This window comes from Macrobrachium rosenbergii, chromosome 3 (genome assembly GCF_040412425.1).
Source record: "Macrobrachium rosenbergii isolate ZJJX-2024 chromosome 3, ASM4041242v1, whole genome shotgun sequence".
NCBI lineage: Eukaryota > Metazoa > Arthropoda > Malacostraca > Decapoda > Palaemonidae > Macrobrachium > Macrobrachium rosenbergii.
Genome location: NC_089743.1, coordinates 35,018,977 through 35,044,355, shown reverse-complemented (window position 1 = coordinate 35,044,355; position 25,379 = coordinate 35,018,977). Strand labels below are relative to the sequence as shown.

At 35.7% G+C, this 25,379-nt stretch overlaps 1 long non-coding RNA gene across 3 annotated transcripts; it reads right to left on the bottom strand.

The window, feature by feature from the left end:
• Nucleotides 1-3,123: 3,123 nt before the first annotated feature.
• On the bottom strand, nucleotides 3,124-19,282 carry LOC136854427 (uncharacterized). 3 transcript variants are annotated; one of them, XR_010857696.1, is made up of 4 exons: nucleotides 19,179-19,282; nucleotides 12,228-12,316; nucleotides 11,536-11,815; nucleotides 3,124-9,656 (listed from the first exon to the last, which is right to left on the bottom strand). It is a non-coding gene; the product is annotated as an uncharacterized lncRNA (long non-coding RNA). The 3 variants fall into 3 exon arrangements; XR_010857694.1 differs by having other exon boundaries at nucleotides 19,129-19,246; XR_010857695.1 differs by having other exon boundaries at nucleotides 19,136-19,227.
• Between the last annotated feature and the right edge of the window lie 6,097 nt (nucleotides 19,283-25,379).

Sequence of the window (25,379 nt, the reverse complement as noted above, 5' to 3'; positions counted from 1 at the left end):
CATAAAATTGTTATGTATGTAACAGTTTCTCTCTGTAATTTCCAAGTTGTTTGTGCTTGTTTGTGTAAGTTTCATTGGTGTTTGATGCTCCATTTGGTGGATAAATGTCTTATCCTGTCATTTTTGTGGTTGGTTCGTGAATGAACTTGATTTTTCAATAGTAAATTTTGGTTTATGAAAGACTAAACTTTGGTTAGTACTAGTGGCTGACCTAGTCTTGTCACCAGAATGAGTATTGACTCAGTTCCTTGGATAGTATATATTTCCTGACTTAAAATTCTTTCAGGTGTCCAACTTCTTGATGGAATAGAGAAAAGGGGGTGTTTGTGTGGGGGAAGAATTTGGTAACACACTGACGCCCATTTTCTTAGTGAGAAAGTTTTTCAGCAGTGAATTCCAACCAAAATTTCATGAGTTAGAAATAAGACAAAGATTCATTTTGCATAATTAGACAGTGATGTATATGACAGAAATGTCTGTTTTTATATACATTTAGTCAGGAATTGGTACAAGAAATTGAAAGTATTTTTATCCTGGAAGTAGTACTGAAGGTTTATGAAAGGAGAAGCAATTATAGCCAGGAAAAGTTTTGTACAATCATATGTCAGCTTCAGTCTTGGGTCTTCATTATAGTGACTAAAATATTGGCTTGTAGTTCTGGGATGGTATAATTCTATTTCTGTCCTTCAAAAGCATGTTCCTTGATTGGTTTGTTAATTTAAATTCTCTGGAGCTCATTCAAAAGTCTGCAAGCTCACAGAGAATGTTTTTTAGCTAAGGGTCGTAGATGAAGATTTTAGGCCTATGTACTGCTATGTTATGCCTTCTGCTTTCTTGTAAATGTGCAATAGTAAGGATTTACTTGCTTTAATAGCATCCATATTTGCTGATGAATTTGGTCTTGAATTACGTGAGCCGTATCTTTCTTGGAATATACTGGTGTGTCAGAGTCAGTTAGGACTAAAATATATGTCTTTGAAGGTTTAAAATTATATATTAAGTACTACAACCAGAGACTAAAAATGGCCATTTGCACAAAGAAAATTATTAAACAGGACGATTTTTTAATATTTTTAAGTCTTCTGATTCACAGAACACGCAGGAAACAACTTTACAATGCACAGATGTTTTAATTCAATGCAAAGGTCAGGTTAGCATCCCACAAGGAGAGGTATTTGAATGGTACTTCTGGTATCTAAGGTGATCTTGATGCCATTCGTATATCCTTCAGAAACCTATGCCTTGAGAGGCCTGCTTCCTGTGCTAATTCGTCAGTGTAAGGGGAATGTGACAGCAGTCCGATCGGGCACCTGTTGGCTGGGGTGAAGCTTTAGGGTGTCAGGGGTAGTACCCTGCATTGATGCCATCCCCTTTTCCGAAGTATTTTGCTCAATGTTAGAAGCATGGCGTGAATTTTCAAACTTTAGGCGTGTGTTTGGTCTTGACTGCTTTCTAGAGAGCTTTTGGTAACCTGGTATAATAAAATGAGCTTGGAATAAGGACTCCTTTCTACAACGGTGACTTGGGACATTTAAATAAACTGAAAAGTGTCTGATTATTAATGATGTTTCATTCACATTTAAAGTACTTTTTTTAAACTTTCATTTGGTGTGTCATTTTGTATTTTTTCCTTAAATAATTGACCACATTCACAAGCTTCTGCTTCAAATGTTGGTTGTAACTAGGCCTAAAGATATTTCACAGCTAAGATAATGTAAGATAGGCCTATGTTAATTTTAATAACTTGCATTAAATAGGTGAAGATACAGTATTCACAAAAAGTATTATAACCTAGATATAGGCTTAGTATTGTAATAAGTGGCTTTCAAATGTTCCTGCTGATGTAATGATATTAAATAGGCCGAAGGTTTACTACTGCATAAATCACACGAGTTTGATACAGTATTACCTCATTCATATGTCTGATTGAGCACACACTTAAACGTAGTTCATATTCAGGTCAAATTAGAGATATATAAATATATGCTTTAAAAGCTTTGAAATACTCTCCTTATAATCAAAATGTTTAACATAAACACAGGGAAATATTTGCTGGATACTGAAGGCTGTATTTGAAATATTCCTACATTCTTTGGTGAATTTTGTAACGCTGTGTCTGAACGTTACTCTATTTATGCAAATTGTCACTCTCAAAGGAGTGTGAAAGACCTATGGCTAATTCTAAAGCTTTCTAAATATTCCATCTTCATAAACTGGACTTTCAGCCTAGGCCTGTGCATAGCATTACAGAAGTTAGGTTATACAGTATAACAAAACTAGTATGACCCTTGACATTCTGTAAAAGCAGGTTATAAAGAGGGAACCTTTTGGTGTAATGGTATTATTACTTAAGAGTTCTTAAGTCTTGTTTTTAACACACTTTTCATGTAAAGCAGACCTATTTTTAGACGTCATAATGTTAAGCAGGAAGCATTTTGACTTCTTTTCAAAGGGATTAGGAAACTAAACAACCAAAAGTGGTCTTAAATCACTGAAATGAGTTCAGGGTCTTCATTCCATTTGTTAGCTGAAGCAGTCACTTACAAGGTAGATTTGCTCTCTGGTTAGTTTAGAACTGGGAAAAAAAGTGACTTCTGGTCAAGTTACAAGTGTGACGCAAATTTTCTCGAGTCCTTCTGTGTCCAAGAATATTTTTGGTTCTGTGGTTTGAACACCTTTACGAATTTCAGCTCAAGTAATAAGCTTATAATGACTTTGCAAGTGAGGAAACAAAATGTAACTAGTCTCCAGTGATAAATCTCTACAGCTTCACAAGACTTTTCAATAGACCTATTTCAGTCAAAGTTAACCAACTGGAAAGTTTCCAGGTGACAGAAAACTTCCCAGTAACTAAACGGTTGCCAAGTACTTAATTCAAACTTTCCACTTAAGAGAAAAACACTAACCCACTGAAATTTTCTCTGGAAGTTTTTGGGACTTGTATATAGGTCCTCTGGTTTACAGGGCTGAACAAAAGGGCTCATTTTTGCCAGCATAATGTGTTTTATGAGGCCAGCCCCTATTTTGGGGGGGACACTAATGTACTGGTAAAAAAAATTTTTTTTAGTTTTGCATTGTAATATTTTATGTTTATGTTCTGGACTTATGGGAAATAAAAGAATGTTTCAAGTTCTGTTTTTTAGAAAGTTTTTTTTTGTTTTTTATTGGTCTGTGTTGAAATATGCATTTTCTTACAGTTGAAATATTTTCTGACATCTCTTAATACATGTTTACAACAGCATATGTGAAAATGCATAACAGCATACATCATATAATAACAGCATATAAAATATACAGTAGTCTATATATTATAACTACAGCATAGAAAATATACAGTATTCATCTGTTACAAGCTGAAAAGTGTTCATACAGAAAATGTCTTCTCACCTATTACAAAATATGATGCTGTAAGCTCATTTTCAAACTGCAATTTAGACATTAAAACCAAATTTGAGGATTACAATATGGTATAAATCAGTTCCAAGACACCTCTATTCATTGTGAACAAACTTATCCATGCAAAAGAGACAATGTCTTGAAACTGAGTGTTTATTATACTGTAAACCTGAAACTTTAGTCTTACAAATTATGTCTTGGTTACAAAAATACTTGATTGTGAAAACACCCAATTTTCAAGAACATAAGACAACTGTTTACTTCAACTGGGCACTTTAAATACCCATGTTGGCTCAAATATTACAAGCATATGTTTAATTATATAGAAAAATTGCAAAATTACTTTTTAATTGAACAATTTGATAATTTCAGTACAAAAAAATTGCAAAAATACTTGGAAACTTAAAAAATTTGAAAAATACTTGGAAACTGAAACATTGGACAATTTTAAAACAAAAAAGCAAAATTACTTGGAAGCTGAAAAGTTTGACAATTTAACACAAAAAATTGCAAAATTTCTTGGCAACTGAAAAATTTGACAATTTTAATGCAACACTGAAAACTACTAAATTACTTAAAAAAAAAAAAAAAAAACTGTCAAAATGACTTTTTTAGTTACGTGAATACAATAAACTCAAAATTAAAACAATCTTAAAAATATCTAAGGCAAAAATTGCTCGTCAAAAATTTCCAGCAAAAGGATTTTTGTCCAAACACCTTCTTAGTCAATTTTTTGGTCAAAAACAAGAACCTTTGAGGTTTCTTCTATGTAAGTTCCTCACAGCCTTAGGCATCACTGAAATTGTCAATGATTAGAGAAGAAATTGATCTTTTGAACTAAAACATGGTGCCCATTTCAAGGTTTTAACCAACACTGTCTCTACCAGCTTCTTAACAAGGTTTGACACAGACCAAGTTCTCTATGGGCATTTTTGTTCCCCAATCCTAAAGTCTTACAAAGCATTTTTCCATGGTTTTCTTAAGCAGCTCTTCTACAGTAAGAAACAGAACACTTTACACACGTAATAAAGCCATTTTGAATCTGAATTCCTAAACATTGAACCACTGAACTATAACAGCAAATGAACTCTTGGATTCTGTGCACTTGGGAGAACTAGAATTTCAACCTGTAAACAAAAATGAGCAAAACTGATTTTGACAAACTTGAATGTTTTCATGAGAAAATGGATTTTTGAAGTGCTATTTCACATTTTGGAATATCCAACAGTAATGACCTAGAGAGTTGGATTTTTTTTTTTTTTTTCAGGCAATTTTTTTGTACATTTCTGCCTGACTCAAAGACTTTTTTTAGATTTTGAATTTGCCACAAACTTGTTGACTTGAGAGTGTGTGTTTCAGGCAATTTTTCTAAGCACACTGATCTTATGTTGTGGCTTTCATGTACATCAATATACTTTTCAGCAAGTACTGTCAAGATAGATTCTCCATAAAAAAAATTTTAAAAGTTAGAGCAATTTCTTTCACACATTTACAAACCAAATAAGGGTATTTGGGCATGTTTTGGCTTTTCCCAGATTTTCACAAAACAAGGAAGCTATCAAGTGCAGTTTATCACTTATCAAACATCTGAGCACCAAATAATTCTAGAGGGTTTGAATATTTCCTTTTTTTTTTTTTTTGCAACTTTCTGCCACAAGTTCAGTTTTAAGTTTTACAGGTTTGTGATTTTAAAAAGGTATTGAGACAGGGCACCCAACAGCCTGATCTAGCACAGCCCAGGAGAAACATGAAAACAAAAGGTGGAACAGAACACCAAAAGAATACAACACACAGATTGCTCATTTTTCCCTGAAAAATTAAAATTCTGGGCACTAACATTAACCCAAGAGTTTTATTAATTTATCGAAGACAAAATTTCAAAAAGTTTTTCTTTATCAAAGACTATATTCAAAAGTTTTGTTCAATCAGTGAAATGAATGAAATAAAAGAGAAGTTTTTTTTCAAGTAAAAGAATGAAAAAAGATGAGTCTTACTCTCCAGGGAAGTGTAAAAAAGAGAGCAAGTCTTACTCTCCAATGAAGTAAAAAAAGAGTAAGTCTTACTCTTCAATGAAGTAAAAGAGAGAACAAGTCTTACTCTTCAATGAAGTACAAAAGAGAGTAAGTCTTACTCTTCAATGACATAAAAAAAGAAAGTGTTACTCTTCAATGAAATGGAAAGATAAAATCAAGTCTCGTTCCTCAATGAGCTAAAAAATTTGGGGCAAAGCACAGTATAAAACACTGACATCTAGTTAGGAAGACAAAATGGACTGGCAAAACAACAAAAACCTGTAAGCAACACACCTGAGGGCGCAGGGCTGGCTGCAAAGACCCTTAAGTTCTGTTGTCTAAGGTTTGCATAATGCAAGCTGCACATGATATTTGTCATCGTATATGTACCCATTTTTTTGATGGCCTAAGAGTCAAACAAGGGGCAAGTATACGATGAAAAATACAGAACCTTATGAAAGAGGGAAAGAAATTGTCAACAAACCAAAACTGGTGGCCTGGGAAGACCTGTATCTTCACTGAAATTTTCTGACCAAGTTTCAACTGTGACAACTTCATAAGTCAACATGTAGAAATGCCAAGGAAAAAATGAGCTTTGTACTACCTTATATATATTACATAAGCACCTGAAGACAAAAGATATAAGAAAGACAGAAAACTGACATTAAATTTTACACTTTGGGCCTTGGTCAATACGTATTTATCCTAAAACAGCAAAGAGACTGATATTTTAATACAATACCCTGAGTAAAAACCACAAGAAGCAACAGTCATTTGTGGATAGAAAGGTGATTACTGTCATGCACAGCACATGCAAAGTGCGTGTGGTGTCTAAATGAAAATGAAAGTAAAATATACATAAGTAACTTTACAACAAAAAGGAATGAACAGACTTCAAAAGGGATTCCAAAAGCACCAAAAAAAAAAAAAAAAAACCTGAGAATTATTTTCAGTACAGTATCAGTTTAACAGGACCACTGAGTTGACAAGAGAAAAATTTTAACGAAAACAGCAAAAGGAATTTAAAAAACCAAGGACAAGTACACGGATTACTCAAGCAACTACGTGAGAACAACAATTACTATTCGCCATTACTACACATCTGTGTGGAGCAAGGCAAAACCCACAAAATATGAGGGTCAATTATTCTTACAGCATCTTAGTAACAATGAGCACACACTGTAATTACAGAATATTTATCAAGCAAAAGGCCACTCTCCTTCCTCCTTTGCAAAGGGAATGAAGATGGCTAAAATATTTTACAGATGCCTCAGAAAAGAGCACAAAGCTATACCTACCGCCTCTCTCTCTCCTTTATCAGAGAAGGCCTTACATTTAGATACACATAATAGACAGCGTTCCATCGATATTTTGCCTCGATAAGAATATCACCACTGTACCAATTTTAACCAAATATTAAATGAAAATATGACAGCCCTTATTAGTACACTTGCATCTCATCTTGTCAAGTAGCTGACTACTTACTTCTCAGTTAACACCATTTCATTTGGGGACGCAGGGGACAATTACCAAAATGGAGGAACCAGTCTTGCACTATGCCATGTAATATAAAAACAGTTCCAGGTCCAGTGTTATTATACAAAAAATTTAAAAACTGGGACAAATACATGGTACTGTGTCCTGTCAGACAGTTTCAGTTCCAGTATGTCAGAGGTTCCAGTGTATTGTACATAAAACTGGCACATAAATACTATGTCATGTCAAACAGTTCTGGGTCCAGCCTGTAAGTTCGTGTTATTGTACGAGAAACAGAAAAATTATATCAGGTGACATTAAAGCAGTTTCAGGCCCAGTCTGTCAGAAGTTCAAGTGTTATTGGACAAAAAAACTGGGACAAATACTATACCATGTAATGTCAAAATAGTTCCAGGTACAGTCTGTCAGAAGTTCAGGTGTCTATCCCAAAAAAAACTGGGACAAATACACAGTACTATGTCACGACAAAAAGTTTTAGGTCTAGTCTGTTAAAAGTTCAAGTGTTATTATGTTAAAAGTTCAAGTGTTATTATACAAAAAACTAAGACAAATATACCATATGACATCAAAACAGTTTGTGGTCCAGTCTGTCAGAATTTCAAGTGTCATCGAACAAAAAAACTTGGACAAATATGCCATGTAATGCCAAAACAGTTTCAGGTCTAATCTGTCAGAAGTTCAAGTGTTATCATACAAAAAAACTGGGAAAAATAATATACCATGTAATGTCACAGTTTCAGGTCCAGTCTGTCAGGAGTCCAACTGTTATAGTACAAAAAACTGGGACAAATAATATACCCTGTCATGTCAAAAAGTTTTAGGTTCAGTCTATCAGAAGTTCAAGTGCTATTGTAAAAAAAACTGGAACAAATACTATACCAGGTGTTATTGTACAAAAAAAAAACTTGGACAAATATGCCATGCAATGTCAAAACAGTTTCAAGTCCAGCCTGTCAGAACTTCAAGTGTTACCTTACAAAAAGTTGCAAAAATAAATGTGATATCCTTGGTTACTCAGAAGACATTGGCTTCCTTTCTCCCTCAAATATTATTCATTCACAACAGCTAAATGCACACAATATTAAACGACACTTCTAAACACCACATTAATATTTAATCACTTAATATAAATCTCAAGCTATTGAATTTGTTATGAAATACTGAATTTATCACTTGGGCGCTTAGCCAAAGCACACACACAACTACCCTTTAACCAACAGTGAGGTTTTAGAAATGACAATGGTACCTTTGAGAGAAAAATGTCAAAATATTAAGTTTTACATAAGCTTCCAAAGATTTTACCATTTTCTTTTAACTTTTCACTATGAACAAGCAATATTTTACAATGTACAATTCACAGAAAATACCTTCTCTTTTCATTTTTGTCTCCTATACCACCTAAATGCATATTTTCTAAAAACACCTGTGATAAAAAAAAAAAAACAAGGCTTTAACACACCAATATCTGCTGACATTTCTCCAGTTTCAGATTCACAGGGAATTCTGTCAAATTTGAAAGTAATATTACAAAGATGCAAAATCTAGAAGCTATTAAGAAATCACCTCTAAATTAAATGATATTCAACAGCTGAAACAAACTGTTTTAGGTTACATGGAGTATACACACAAGAAGCTGAATTCTAGGTCCACACTTTGAAAGAAAACTTACTTAAATGATGTAATACCTTTCAGTAGCACCTAAACTTGACAGATAATTAAGGGGTCTGGTTTTCTGATGAGTAACAAAGTTCATTAAGTAGTGAAGACTATATTTAAACCTGCACTTGAATATTTTCTAGATATCTAACAGCTAAAAGCAATTCCATGTAGTCTGTAATCTAAACTAACATTCAAATCAAGTTATATAAATAAGTGTATCACGTCTAAAATGGTAGCACGGCAAAAAACAATCACAAAAGCATAGCTGGTAAGTGTATGAATTCTGGGAAAATGACAAAGTATTAAGATAAACCTAATATACATCCTACAAGAACTGAGCAATGACGCTGGTTACTGCATTCAAGCAAAAATCATCCTTGAACATACCATACTACCAATTTAAATATAGCTGATATTGAGCTGATGAGAATTATAGGTAAACTGTGTACAGTGGACCCCCAACTATTCCTGGATTTCTCTGTGGAACATACAGTATATACACATTCATGGAAAATTCGCTGTATTTTTCAGAGAAATATTCACAAAGTGTATTTTCATACCATTTTCATGACTTATGCACTTTTTGTGATAATGCTATTAAAATATTCAGGTATAAGCATTTTTAGAGGGTTTTTTTGGTGTTTTGAATGATCAAAATAGGCAGTTATAAGCATTTTTAAAGAGGTTTAAGTATTCGCGATTTTAGCTATTCGCAGGGGGTAGTAGTATGCATCCCCCCTGAATACTGGGGGTTGACTGTACTCTGAAACATAGCTGCATGAAACTTGTCCCAAGTTTTGATAGATAAAGGAGTTAAGATTATAATCCACATGTGCCTAAGTACATCTCTCTCCAACACTTATGTTAATGGGACCGTTATTTCTACTTCATCTCTACCATTAATAAATGTCAATATTTTTGAATGAATCTTAAAAAATAATACATTCTAACACATTAGGAAAATGTGATCTATAACACTGTAGTTGCAACTTGCAGCTCAAACTCTACTTTCTTGACAGTTTCTTGTAAATTCCAAGTATGAGAATAGTGTCTGACTTGTCTGGTTCATGCTCCCAGGTTGTAGGTGGTTTCCTAAGAGATGAGGAAGATATTAATGACATAAGGTGACAAAGATATTAAACTTAAGAGGTATTAAGATCTAAGATAGTTAAAACCAAGCCCCAAGCATCCTATACCGAAGCCTGTGTTACTAAGAGGGCCACAGACTGAACGGTGACTGCCCGTAATCTTTCAATACAAGATATCTGGATGAACATCTGTTTAGTAAGAGCTACAGCAAATGTTAAAAGTAATTCTAATTAGATTACAATGCAAAAATCACTTTGAAAAAAAAGGTGGCCAAGTTTTACAAAGGAAAATACAATTAATAATTCTGTAGCTTAATGATTATTATTACTATATTATTGCTACTTGGGCATAGCCGTAACATTTATACAAGGATTTCAACATTTTCACATAATCTGGTAAAATTTCCTACCACCAACACTGTCCTACCAATCTCTGGGTTCAATGCTAAAGTACTTCCCTAGCATGCTCAGCTCTTCTCAGAAAAATAGCCATTTACCATTCTTACTAAGCGCATTTGTTAAGGCACTTACCAAAAACCAACCATTTTACACAATACATTAGAACTGACCATAACAACATTAACATTAATATTTACTTCTAAACCACCTTCATATGGATAAACTCACTCATATCAAGATAACAGTAAAGTTCCGCCAATAATCAGACTGTATCGCAGTAGTTTTTCATGATATACTCAATTCTATAGATGTCATTAAAAATCTAAAGAAGCTTTTCAGCTACATTATCTTATATGATGCTTTACGAATCTGCTTTCACTCCTTAAATCATGTTGATGGATTGTGTCCACAGAAAATATCCATTTTCTAGCATTTATCTAGCTCACACATTTATCATTGAGCGACTTTTATTACTTTGCATAATTCACATGTTAATTTTACGAAGTAACTCAAATTTCTAGTTTAATGTAAATACTCCGACACTATTTTTCTGAGATTATCATATATCCTGTAACTGCATTAAAACACAGATGTCTACTACCCTTCCTAATCACTAAGAAATAAACACTGCAACACGAACACGTCTCAAACCAGCACTGCTTATCCCTACTAATATACACAAAATAAAATATTGTATGTGCATGAATATTTCACCTACACCCACCATACACCTATTGCCTCAAGTTTAGTTCAATTCTAGGATTGGCTGCAAAAAACATTTACCAAAATAATGTTTTGACTATCTGCAAAACATTATTTAGCTGAGAGAGATCATATAAACTTTTTGACTATCCATAAACTATTTAGCCTCCAGAGATTAAACAGAAATTTTTGACTATCCGGAAAACTATTTAGCCTCCAGAGATTAAACTCTGACTATCCAAGAACTATTTGGCCTGAAGAGATTAAATAAATTTTTTTTACTATCTGCAAACTGTTTAGCCTTGAGAGATTAAATAAAATATCTGCAAACTATTTAGCTTCGAGAGATTAAATAAACTTTTTGACTATCTGCAAACTATTTAGCCTACAAAGATTAAATGAAGTTTTTGACTATCCACAAACTATTTAACCTAGAGACATTAAATAAACTCTGACTATCCGCAAACTATTTAGCCTAGAGAGTTTATATAAACTTTTTTACTATCCGCAAACTATTTAGCCTCGAGAGATTAAACTTTTTAACTATCCACAAACTATTTAGCCTCAAGAGATTAAATAAATTTTTTTACTACTGTATCTGCACACTATTTAGCCTCAGGAGATTAAATCAATTTTTTACTATCCGCAAACTATTTAGCCTCCAGAGATAAAATAAAAGATTATCTGCAAACTATTTAGCCTCAAGAGATTAAATAAAGGTTTTCACTATCTGCAAACTATTTAACCTCAAGAGGCTAAAATATTTAACAATAGGAAGTAACCTTCCATGTAATGATCTGCAAAGAACATCTCATATTTGTTTCCTTTTGAGCAGCAAAGATGATCCTGAGCAGAAAAGATGATCTTTTGCAGCAAAGATGATCTTGAGCAGCAAAGATGATGATCTGCAGCAAAGATGATCTTGAGCAGCAAAGACGATCTTGAGCAGCAAAGACGATCTTGAGCAGCAAAGATGATCTGAAGCAGCAAAGATGATCTTAAGCAGCAAAGATGATCTGAAGCAGCAAAGATGATCTTAAGCAGCAAAGATGACCCAATATCCTGAAACAAAGAAAAGTCTTAATTGTTGTGTTTTCCAGGTATCCATTAAAGTAGGCATTTGCCATCATAATGTACCATACGTACCTCAAATATTTTTTTCTATGGAATTGGGAGAAAAACACCAAAATACTACACTAACAAAATGATTGAAGTTTAGCCTACTGAACTTAAAAAATATTAGCACCAGAGAATTAACTTTCAGAAATATATCTTATTTTATAGAAATGTATCTCACATTTGTACAGTAATTAACTGCTGCCATCTTGTCATAAATTTTAAGTATCCCATTCATTCTTTAAGAACTTTGCCATAGGTGAAATATCTAACCCCCATTCTGATCACTAAGAAACAAATTTTGAAATGATTTGCCCTTCAAGTATAGAACTAAAAACAAAAAAAACTCAATACTAACCTGATATGTTTTGGTCACTGTTAGCCATGGATCACATGATGAATGTCATACATCCATCATGGATGATCCATGTTGCCACTGTCTCCACACTGAGGTCATGACCATTCGAGACAGAATCGCAGAAGTCAAGCAGGAATCAGTGAGGAGAGGAATGAATGAAATAGAGATGACTTACGCTCTTTTCCACAGATATCCACCACTGACATTACCACAACAATTTAAATATTCAAATTATTACATATATACCACTATACTTCCACATTTAATCAACAGGCACCATACTCATTACTTTTACTGATGCTACACCATAATCTGACAAGTTTTACCTATTTCATTAGTTTAAGGACCACCATGAGGAGAATGTGACCAAAAGCATTAGTCAGAGAAACTGTCCAGTAACTTAATCCGTCATTCACATATCACAACAGAACCCTAATTAATACAGGCAGTAATTAAGACCCCTAAATAACAGTGCTATTTATTTCTAAACCATTTTCATTTGGATAACCTCACTCATGTGGATAAACTCACTCACATTAAGACAACAGAAAAGATCTGCCTATAATCAGACTGTATTGCAGTATATTTTTCATGGCCTACTCAATCTATAGATATTAAACGTTAAAAGAAGCTTAGCTATAATATTTTACATATTGACATTTGACGATCTCCTTTCACTCTTCAAATCATGTTAACTGATTGTGTCTACATTAAATTATCTAGTATTCTGGCATCCCATTTAGAGTACATGCCACAGTGATCCTTCACAAAGGCAGTGTAGATTTATCACTAACAAACTCTATTCCGTAACCTTATCGTCCTATGTTTCTCTTCCTATATTATGAGCTATCCTCTCAGTAGCTAATTTTCCAGTTCTCTGCATGGAATTATTGAAACAAGTCAACGATACTGGGAAAATTCGTCGTGTAATACCATCTCATCTCGCATTCTCTGAGGGTTTGCAATGTTTTCATTCTGCTAAACAACCTTAGCATCTCCATCAGCAGTCACAGCATCCTGCCTATTCCGTTAAAAGTTTACTTTATAATTTTATAAATTTTCAGTCACTAATGTATGGAGCCTTGGAAAAATAAATAGGGTAGAGCCACTTCAATTTCCTGAGGCCATTTGAGAAACCTCAATTTCTATTATACCCTAAAAGTTACAGTCACATCCTCTCCTATTCTTATTTTTCCCCCTATTGGATTAAGTATACCTTAGTTTAACCAGACCACTGAGCTGACTGACAGCTCTCCTAGGCTAGGGCTGGCCTGAAGGATTAGACTTATTTTATGTGGCTAAGAACCAATTGGTTACCTAGTAATGGGACCTACAGCTTATCGTGGAATCCGAACCACATTATACCGAGAGATGAATTTCTATCACCACAAATAAATTCCTCTAATTCTACATTGGGCGGCCAGAGACTCAACACGGGGCCAGCAGAGTGCTTGCCGAGAACTATACCGACCGGTCCGAGAAACTCCCCTACTGGATTGCCAGTGGGGAAATAACGTTCACATTCTAACTACCAAAATGCCTTATCAGTGACTACAGTAAACCCCCCGTATTCACGTTCTCATGGTTCGCAGACTCACGCATTCGCAGGTTTCTCTGTGGAACATATCTAGCCATCATTCGCGGAAAATTCGCCCACTCACCGTATTTTTCACTGAGAAATATTCACTAATTACTGTATTTTCATATAATTTTCATGAAATGCACTTTTTGTGATAAAACTATTAAAATACTCAGGTATAAGCATTTTTACAGGGTTTTTCTTGGTTAAAGCTATCAAAATGGGCAGGTCTAAGTGTTTTTAGAGGGGTTTCAAGCATTCGCGGATTTGACCTATTCGCGGGGGGTGTGGGACGCATCCCCCGCGAATACGGGGGTTCATCGTTCTTTAAGCTACCTATTCAGTGTACGGCATACCCAGTTTCAGCAAAAGAAGGAACTCTAGTGTAGGTTGGTTTGCGTTGCAAGCATGTGCACTTGTCAAGTGCTTGCGTTCGCTTTCGCCACTTACATCATTTAACGAATTGGCTCTTGGCAATTGTTACTAACAAATTCAAAGGATTTTGGGGCACTTTACCAAGAGAAACGACACTCGCATAAACTCAACATAATATACGGCCATTACATACAAAGGGACAAGTGTATGCTTTTAAAAGTTACATTATAAACAACTCTTCTTCAATAGCACAGAAGAAACTTCATCTTACACAATATAACAAAGGGAACAAATGTAAGATGTCTAAAACAACGTAAAAATCAGTTTTCGAAATATAAGAAGCCTTCATGTGACACTAACAAGAAGCCAAAATTAGCTTGCGTGTCATCTTCCTTCACTAATGTATATGACCGCTGAATACGACAGAGCCACTTCCATATTCCCGATGCCTCCCAAGAGACCTCACTTTATGATACTGTACATTGCATTCACATCCTGCCCTTCTCTTTTATCCTACTGGATTGGCAATATACAACTAACGTTTGCATTCTAATAGCAATAATGCCTTACCACCAACAATCGCGCTTTAAGTAGTTTTACATAAACAAGCAGCTCAGTTTCGCCAAAAGGAAAAATCAAAGTGGTTCGTATTATAGGCCAGAGCACTTGTCATACACAAACAATCGCTACTGCCCCCTCTTACATCGACTAAATTTACAACTGTTACCAGCTAAGAACCTCAAGAATTCTTGGGCACTTTTCCTAGAAAAATGACACTTGCATGAACAACTGGACGACTATATTCTAGGCACTTTTCCTAGAAAAATGACACTTGCATAAACAACTGGGCGACTATATTATAGCGAGAAGTTTTAAATTTGGTATAAATTGAAAATATGATTACTCTATTTTATGGCCACCTCGAACAAAGGAAGTTAATTAGGCTGCTAAAATTCTACCCTTCCTCACTCTACAATTCCTCATTAATTATCACGGTGGAAAGACATAAAACGATATGAAGGGAAATTTTATGGCCACCTCGAAACGAAGGAAGTTAATTAGGCTGCTAAAATTCTACCCTTCCTCACTCTACAATTCCTCATTAATTATCACGGTGGAAAGACATAAAACGATATGAAGGGAAACTCATAAGATAACAAAATGTAACAACCACCAAGATTTTTCTAAATATGATAAATACCTTCACGCGATAGAAACATAAAAATTAGTTTACAAATGTTCACTCCCTGATGTACTACAGGGCCCTGGAATAACGAATATAGCAGAGCCACTTCAATTTCATGGTGCCATTCACGAAACGTCACTGTAAGAAACCATCCTGACCTCTCCTTATCTTTACCCCTGTCGGATTGGCAATAAAGGCCATCATGTTTAATCACTGACGTCATTGCTTTATATTAATTAGTTTTCCATGTGCGACATTACCAAGATGATTTTGTGAGAGTAGGATGTGTCTGAAGTGCTCTGTGAAAAGTGCCTGACTTGCCTGATGTTCAAAATGAATATGAAGACTAGGAAGGGAAAAGAGAAAAATACTGCAGAAATTAAATCAAGTAGATGAAAGATCACACTGTCATATGAACATTATCTCAATTATCGAAGCAGCACGTAAAGATGGAACACTGAAGAAAATACTGGAGGATGATGAGTCAGTCCACATCTCGAGAGAGTCAGCAACTTGCGGACACTGCTCTGATGAAGTTGATGATGAAGGAACTTGCTTCTGTGAAATGTGTAATACATGGTTCCACTACAAATGTTCAGGTATTAAGGACAGATACACACCCATATACTTCGGTGTTACAACATATACTTCTGTAACAGCTGCAAGAGGCCTGAACAAAGAACACAAAAAACTCACTGAAGATAAATTTTAAGATATAAAAGCGAGTTTTGGACTTAAACTCGTCAATCACACTATAGAATTGATCCTATGTCGTTAGCAAAGTTGATTAAGGATTTGGCTCAGAAAACTAGTGATGTAATGATCAACATAGATGAAATCCAAAACAAAACTGACAATGTTGACAAATATGTAAAGACTATGACAAACATGGGCAAAATTTACGCTGAATCACTAAAGACAAAAAAAAGTGCTTCTGATCAAATCTACAAACGAAGAGAGCACAGCAGAAAATGAAAAGAGAAATCATGAGTAAAGTAACGGCGCCAGTTGAACAGGTTAAAACAACAAGAGATGGACACTCATTTGTAAGATTTCCACACAAGAAAAACTTCGAAAAGGCAAAAAAGGAGATTCAAGTAATCAGCAATATATCAGTAAATGAACCGAAAGCTAGCGCATGCGTGTTAAGGCTTAGAATCAGCCGTACTAGTAATGAATGAAAAGTGCCTTTGGAATGGCTCCCATTATCCATTTATTCGCCCTTCTTTTTGTGTTTGTTTTTCATGTTCCAAATGAGATATACTGTATAACAGGAAATACAACAATAAGGTACCCAAACCTTTTCCCAAGTTATTTACCCCACCCAAAATCCCAAATTCCCAACAGGTTAGCTATTCTCGAAAGGGTTTTATCCCACCCAAAACCCCGATTCCCAACGGGTCCCCTTTACCGTCGGCTACAGTTCTAAGGTAAATTACAGCTTAATTACATTTGACCGCCAAAATATTACTTCAAATTCTTGTCTAGCAAGTAAAGTTCTATAGAAAAACGTCAACTGCCATTACCTAGCTCACCATGGACAGCCGGCTTAGATCTACCCTACATTCTTACGAGGATTTTTGCATGTTATGCGTTCAGTTTACAAACAGCAGCACACCGATCACATCATTTTTGGACTTAGTTTTTGACTGAAGCATTTTAAATTGGAGTTGTTTATTCTACTACTTAGAATTGTCTCCCCAACATGAAATAAAAAGTGAATGATTCTTCAGTATATGTACGATCAACGTAGGTATCTACTTTTCACTGAAACGAGTGCGGAACTGTTGCTCAGATTTACCGAACGAATTACCAATGAGAAAATCAAAATATAATTAACGTAAAAGCAGAGGAACCCCAAATTAAATAGCCTTCAAGCAATTCTATCAAGAAACCGTAAAAATTATCAAGAAACTGTAAAATTTAGCTTAATAGAAGTAGTTGATTTTACATATTTTAGTCCACTAATATTAGTGGCCATGAAATACAAGACAGTGCCATTTCAACTGATGCCACCAAAGAAACCTCACTATCCATGATGCCGTAAGCTACAATCATACCCATTCTGTCCTTTTCTTTTCTCCTAACGGATTGGCAATGGGGAGACAACTTCACCCGTCTAGTAGCCATAATGCCTTATCACTGACAATAATGCCTTCAACGAATTAGTTTTCACTATACTACAATACCTCCCCCCCCCCTTGCTCTAACTTTGTATACTACATACAAAGTTTGAACAATAGGGAAAATACAAATTGGTGTTGTACTCACCCACTTCCATCACTCTTATACCAAGTAACGAATTGTCAATTGGTACCAACAATAAAATTAAAAGGGATTTTGCGGCTTAATGCGAGAAATGAAGACAAAATTCTTTTGAGAAGCAGTGCATTAGGTATACAGGTAATTCTTTACAAAAGGTCCGCATCAATATTTGGTGTTTGACCTTACTAAAATAATACAAAACCCCTTAATATGTACAGTAACTTAACACAACCACCCAACCTAACCTAGGGCGCCGTGCCCCTACCTAGGCCTAGCGGGGGGGGGGCTTCGCCCCTGCGACCCCTTTAAGGGCACAACCCAACACATTCAACAAACATCAAATATTGATGCGGACCTTTTGTAAAGAATTACGGGTATACATTATGTACAGATGTCTCAAAATATTCCACGAGCACTGGAAAAGGAAGGACTCAAGAACACATTAAATATATTTCCTCTTCAATATCACGGCAGAAACTTTAGCTGAAATGATTAAACAAAAAGAAAACAAGCCTAGGACACCTACAACAACGTGAAACCCACAGTTTCTTCAAATATAAATATCCCCAACATAACAAAACCCAGTAAACAGTTTTCGTTATCATTGTTGGAGCTCTGGAATAACGAATATGGCAGAGCTATTAAAATCTCCTTTCATACCTCTACTGAATACTAAATTTACAATAGTATTATTACAGTTTCGGTCAAATTCAGATATGTATTATTTTTTACTTATCATTCAGTTCTGAGATGATCCATACGAAAAACTTACTCGAATCTTGCGCTAATTAATGGTTACGGAGATATTTGCCGATGAATATTGTTCCTTATTGTTATCCCATCAAAATACGAGTTACAAGGTAAGACAATGCCCCCCACCCCCTCCATAGCTAACACGGCAAAATTGTAACCAGTCAACACCCCTAGGTTACGTGGTGTTATTTTTTAGGTAAAATTACAGTTTCGGTGTTGACTGGTTACAATTTTGCCGTGTTAGCTATGGAGGGGGTGGGGGGTATTGTCTTACCTTGTAACTCGTACTTTGATGGGATAACAATAAGGAACAATATTCATCGGCAAATATCTCCGTAACCATCAATTTACGCAAGATTCGATTAAGTTTTTCGTATGAATCATCTCAAAAATGAATGATAAGTAAAAAAATAACATATCCGAATTTGACCGAAACTGTAATAATACCTACAATATTTACCAATTAAGAAACTTGCAGGATTTTTGGGCACTTTTGATATAAAACACGACTTTAGGGCCGTAATGCACGAGAGAAAGTCTATCTATGAAAAATCCCACTCACTATCACGAAAAGTGAAGAAGCATAAAAATACCCTCAATAGCTAGAGGAAAAATCACGCCAGCTCTAAATAACAGAAGGTAAACCCGATGTCAACGAGAAACTACCGAAAATTCAGTTTCTATAAGCGTAATAAAACAGAACACTCAATGGAATTAATTAAAAAAAAAAAAAAAAAACTCACGATATACCCAATAACGGTTCCCCTTATCCAAACCTAGTGCGTATGCTCACTTCACGGAATCCAAGTCTTCACTGATTTTCGGTGGTTGCCGGTACTCTTGGTGGGTCCAATCATCTCTGGAACGAAGACGCGGGACAAGCCGCAAAATGCAGCGAATTTAACCATTCGGTCGTTATACTTTTAACGAGACACTTCGATAGTGTTATATCGATAAGTTCTTCGTGTTTAAGTGAAATTAAAATCTTTAATAATAATAATTTTGTACCTAAATATGTTGGGTGAAATGGAAAAGCACTTTGATTGAGCAACATTATCGAAACCTTTCATAATCAGATTAAATATAAAATTTCTTCCAGTTCATTGATACGTGGACAGTCCATCTCAGAACTCTCTCTCTCTCTCTCTCTCTCTCTCTCTCTCTCTCTCTCTCTCTCTCTCTCTCTCTCTCTCTCTCTCTCTCTGCCTTGACAGCCTTTCATCCGTAAATCCCACTTGCTAATAAGATATTCACAAATCTTGACGACAGACGCCTTACAAGAATCACTACAATGCCTCCACTGTTATAATCTCTGGTTGGATTCAATCAATGTTTATTAATACCTGTAGAATAAGTTCCTGGAAATATTTTGATTTCGGTTTCGGATGAAGAAGCCATTTAGGACGGGAAAATCAGAACTGCCTGAAATTGTTTAATTTGTGTGTATTTCTAAACTAGCCTTATGATATATACTTCATTAATCTTTTAGTATGGCCTTTTTGAAGGCTACATTTGCTTTGGTTTAGAAGTCAATCATAAAACTGAGTCGACTATGGCCAAAAAACGCAAAAAAAAACAAAAGTGAGGCTTCAAAGACACTAACGCTTGCACCCAAAAAAGATAATAATAATAACTTCATTTAGAAAATTCGTAATGTTTGAGAAGAGCAGAGAGAGAGAGAGAGAGTTCCTCCCCCAACACCAAAAAAGGAATTCCGTCTGTATTCGTGAAGGCCATATGGTCGAGAATGCTGTGCTCAGTCACCAGAAGCTCTTCCGTGATTATATGGACTGAATGAATCTATTTAAAACTATATTCTGGGACCGCATGATAATATCCATAGCATTCAGGGGGTGGGGGACGGCCGGGGTCCCCAGTTGAAATTCTCTTGGTGAAAATTGAGCTCTATAATTTCAAATACAGGTTTACTAATTACTAATATTATTTTCCTTCATTCACATGGATATATACATTCGATAATGGTATGTTTTACTAATTGCAAAATTGGTACATTAGTTTTGTGTAATTTTCTTTGGCCCCCCTCCCCAAAAATATCTTGGCCCCACATTGGCCTTCCCACTGGGTAACATCATTCTCATTCCCTTCCTCAGACCTAACGGGGACGCAGTGTGTTTGTAAATCTTTTTTCTTTTTTATCATATTTTTTCCTTCCTCCGTTTTATTTAAAAAAACGGGGGGGGGGAGAGATGACATCATCACATATCGTAAAAAAGACAAAGGGAATTCTGATAAAAGAAGGAAAATTGATCATTCAGGAAGAACATGAACTGAACTATGGGACAGACGTTTGTAAGCCTCAGGTAAACGAGCCACTTCTGTCACGTCTCTCACTTCTGTCAGTCTCTCTCTCTCTGGTAAAAATAAGACGACAATTACAGCAATACATAATTATCATGCCAAATATGACTGCGGACTAGAACGAAATTGAATGGTAACTCTCTCTATTAGACATCTTCCTAAATGTTTAGGGATACTGAACGATTTTCACTTCTGGTTTTGTCTTAGACCCTGTCCACACTAGCGGGCATGCCCGTCGGGCACTTCCAGCTGTTTATATTTTCTCTCGCTGAAGCAGTGTTACCAGACATTCGCATCGTTTTGGTTTTGAGCGGTTCTTAGTGTGGAGGGCCTAAGACTTGGTATATCTTGCTCTGGGGTAACCACTCTTTGGATAAGCCAGGTAGTGGTATAAAGACGTAAAGCCTGGGGTAACCACTTTTTGAATAGGCCAGGTAGTGGTATATAGACTTAAAATATTGGCTTATCAAGTAAGGAATTACTTTCAACTTTTTAGTAAGTAATGAAATACTGATGAAATTTTGTGCCATTTCTCTGAATTGTTGTAAGCAAGGAATTTAGTGACTCAATATTATTCAGTTTATATCTCAAGTTTACCAGCTGACTCCAGGATGTTGTCACCTTTTCCATATGAAAGGTATTAGTACTTTCATTTTAGTGCTAGAATAGTAATGGGATTTTTTATAATCTGATCGCATTCTGGTATATAAAGGCTTGATTTTTTCAATAGTGCTTAGTTTCAACCAATGACTTGCTAAGGTCTGTCCTCAAAGTATCTGAAGATTGACATACAGTGAGTAGTTATTCAAACAACATCCACGTGATTTAACATTCAAAACAGTGAAAAATATGATTAAATGAAAAACTTTTCTTTCAGGAGCTGTACTTATCACGAAACCTGGATTGTTAGAGAGTTGGCTTCGCTTGTGCAAATGTCAAATTTTCTACTTGGAGTCGATCTGAAAAATTCCACGTGTTTCACTTAGTAAGTGGTTTCTCAGACCTGAGATGACTTGCCAGTGACTGCGTCTGCCATTTTAATTAGCACATTTTGAATTATTGTACCTTATTTTTTTTTCAGTGAAATCTCAGCATTGCCCTGTATCCCGTTTCAAGCGTGTAATTCAGTTTATTATTGTTCAAAATAGAGCTTCTGACTGTTTTACCTGTTTCTATATACCCTAAACATGAGGCTGAGACTTTCTAGTTTTCCTTTATTATCATTACCATTATCACGTTTATCAAAACTTCTGCAGCCACTTTCTCTTTAAATGCTGGTTCTACTGTGACATTCAGTGACCTGCATTGACGTAACAAGCATTGCAAGACCTGCGATAGTATGACCCATGTTAGTGTCCCTAATCAAGTTTAGTATATTTAAAACTTGAGGTTTTAGTCATACCTCATTTGATGACATAATGCCTTTTCATACTTAAGATAGTCATGTTGAAGATTTTTGTAACTTTCATAAATAAAAGTTAAAATGAGAAAAAATATTTATATTTTTACCAAATATATTGTCTTTTAAGTTGCAGTGTCATATTTATCTATATGTGAAATTCTCAAAGTATATTAAAAATACTGAAAATCTTGAATGCAATATATATTTTACTCAAAATAGAAAATGCCTTTCCACTTATATACTTCAGAACATTCTAATAAATTGTATTTGATTGCAACCAACTCACCGACTTATTTGTATAAAAGGAAATCTTCTTTTGACTGAGTGGCTCTCCCTTGAACCGAGGTATACTGTATAACCTTGCCAGCTGATATTCTGAAAATACTTCAAAAGTACTGATAATTTTGATTTGCACATTTTTTAAAGGTTTCATTTTTTCTTTATCTGAACTTATGAAAATATATCATGCCCTCATTTATATCCAGTTTAATATCATTGATTTGCACATTATTTTTTACAAGTTTTAAGTTTCATTTTTTCTTTATCTGAACTTATGAAAATATCAACCTTCATTCATCTCCAGTTCAGTAACCTTGTAAATATTAGAGAATGGTTTGTAGTTAAGGAAGTTGTTACCCAAAAGTTGCTGCATTCAACATTTCAAGATAAAATATTGTTATAGAAATAACTTATTGCTTTTAGGAAAGTTTAGTACAGACACAATATAAACAGTTTACACAATTTATTGTATAAAAATATAAATATATACAATTTACAGTAGCACAAGAATTTATAGAATCACACACAAAAGGCGCAAAAAGAATTTACAGCAGAGAACAGTTACAAGAAGAACTATTTCTTTTTATTATTGTTCACACAATAATAAAAAGAAATAGTTCTTCTTATAACTGTTCTCTAATGTAAATTCCTTTGGTACCTTTTGTATATGATACTATAAATTCTTGTACTACTATAAATTGTATATATGTATATTTTTATATAATGAATTGTGTAAACTGTTTATACTGCGTATGTATTAAAGACAATAAGTTATTTCTATAACAATATTTTATCTTGAAATGTTGAACACAGCAACTTTTGGGTAACAACTTCCTTAACTACAAACCATTCCCTAATATTTACAAGGTTATTGAACTGGAGATGAATGAAGGTTGATATTTTCATAAATTCAGATAAAGAAAAAATGAAACTTAAAACTTGCAAAAAATAATGTGCAAATCAATAATATTAAACTGGATATGAATGAGAGCATGATATATTTTCATGAATGAGGGCATGATATATTTTCATAAGTTCAGATAAAGAAAAATGAAACTTTTAAAAAATGTGCCAATCAAAATTATCAGTACTTTTGAAATATTTTCAAAATATCAGCTGGCAAGATTATATTTCTACTCTTGACAAAGCATCGGCCACCGGGTTTTTCTTGCCAAGAACGTAGTTGATGCTGCAACCGAATTCGGAGATGGCAGTCAGGTGCCGCTTTTGCCTTGCAGACCACACATCCCCTGCTTTGAAAATGTGTGAACCAAGGGTTTGTGGTCTGTTAGGATTGTGAACTTGGTTCCCTCCAGCAGGTACTTGAAGTGCCTCACAGCCTGGTAGATAGCCAGCAGCTCTTTGTCGAAGGCGCTGTAGCAGGTCTCAGCTGGCGAAAACTTGCGGCTGAAGAAGGCCAAGGGCTGGGGCATGCCGTTCACCAGCTGCTCCAGTACTGCACCGCAGGCAATGTTGCTGGCGTCCGTTGTCAACCTGAGGGAGTGGCGGGGTTGTGGTGAGTTAAGGTGGTGGCACTGGAGAGGGCCCTTTTCATTTGAATGAATGCCTGCTGCAGTGGAGCTTCCCATGTCAGTGTTTTTGGTTTCCCCTTCAGGATTGACGTCAGGGGGTACATGATGCGGGCGATATCTGGGATGAAGCACCGGTAGTAGTTTAACATCCCGAGAAAGTCCTGAAGGGCCTTGATGGTTTGTGGTTCCGGGAAATTTTCTATAGCTTTTACTTTAGAGGCCGTGGGGCAGACCCCTGCTGCTGAAATCTCATGGCCAAGGAAGTCTACTTTTTCTTCCCGAAAATGCACTTGTCGAACCTGACAACTAATCTGCTGTCCTGCAGGCGTTTCATGACGGTGCGGACGTGGCGAAGGTGTTCCTCTGGGGACCTGGAGAAAATGAGGATGTTGTCGACGTAGCAATTGCAGGAAGGCAGATCTCTCAAGATGGTGTCCATCAGGCGCTGGAATGTGGCGCCTGCATTCCTGAGACCGAAAGCGGAATAGGAAAATATGTAACTCCCGAAAGGCATGATGATGGCGGTTTTTGGGAAGTTGTCGGGATGTACAGGGACTTGGTAGGTCCATCTTGGAGAAAATTTTGGCTCCGTGGAGGGTGCCCGTCAGGTCCTGCATGTTAGGGAGGGGGCAGTGGTCTGGTGTTGTTACCAAATTCACGTGCTGATAGTCCCCACAGGGCCTCCATGAACCATTGGATTTCTTTACCACGTGGAGGGGAGACGCCCACGGGCTTGATGCCTTTTTACAGACGCCCATGTGTTCCATTTCTGCGAAGGCTCATTTGGCATCTTGTTACTTCTGGGGGGACAGACATTGGAACTTGGCATGGGTTGGTGGGCCCGTCGTGGTGATATAGCCCAGGTCGTTGTGCCGTAAGTGTGGATGGGAGCTTCGTTTGCTGCTATGAGGGCAGGTACTGAGTCACCATCATCAGGCAAATAGGATCTGGACAAATAATCAGCCAATAGCATCTCACTACCTTTCTTATGCTTTATTCAACATCATATTGTAAAATTCTCATCAATATATCTTGCAGATGCTTTTGTGTCCTACATAATGGTTTCAGAATGATTGTTTCAAGTGGTTTATGGTCATTTTCTATCATAAGTCTTTCTACCAAATTTATAATCGTGAAATTTCTCTAGAGCAAAGGCTGTCGACAAAGCCTCTTTTTCTATCTGGGCATATCTAGTCTCAGTATCTGTTAGTGTTCTGCTTGCACATGCTACCGGTTTGCCACGCTGCATCAAAGCAGCACCTATTCCTTTCTGTGAGGCATCACATTGAAAAGTCAATTCCTTATTTGGATCATAATACTGTAAAACAGGCGTTGTAGAGATCAGTTCCTTAATTCTATAAAAAGCATTATCATGAACCTCAGTCCACTCCCACTTGACACCTTGATGTGTCAGTTTTCTTAACAGTTCCATCTCATCAGATAGCTTGGGTAGAAATTTCCC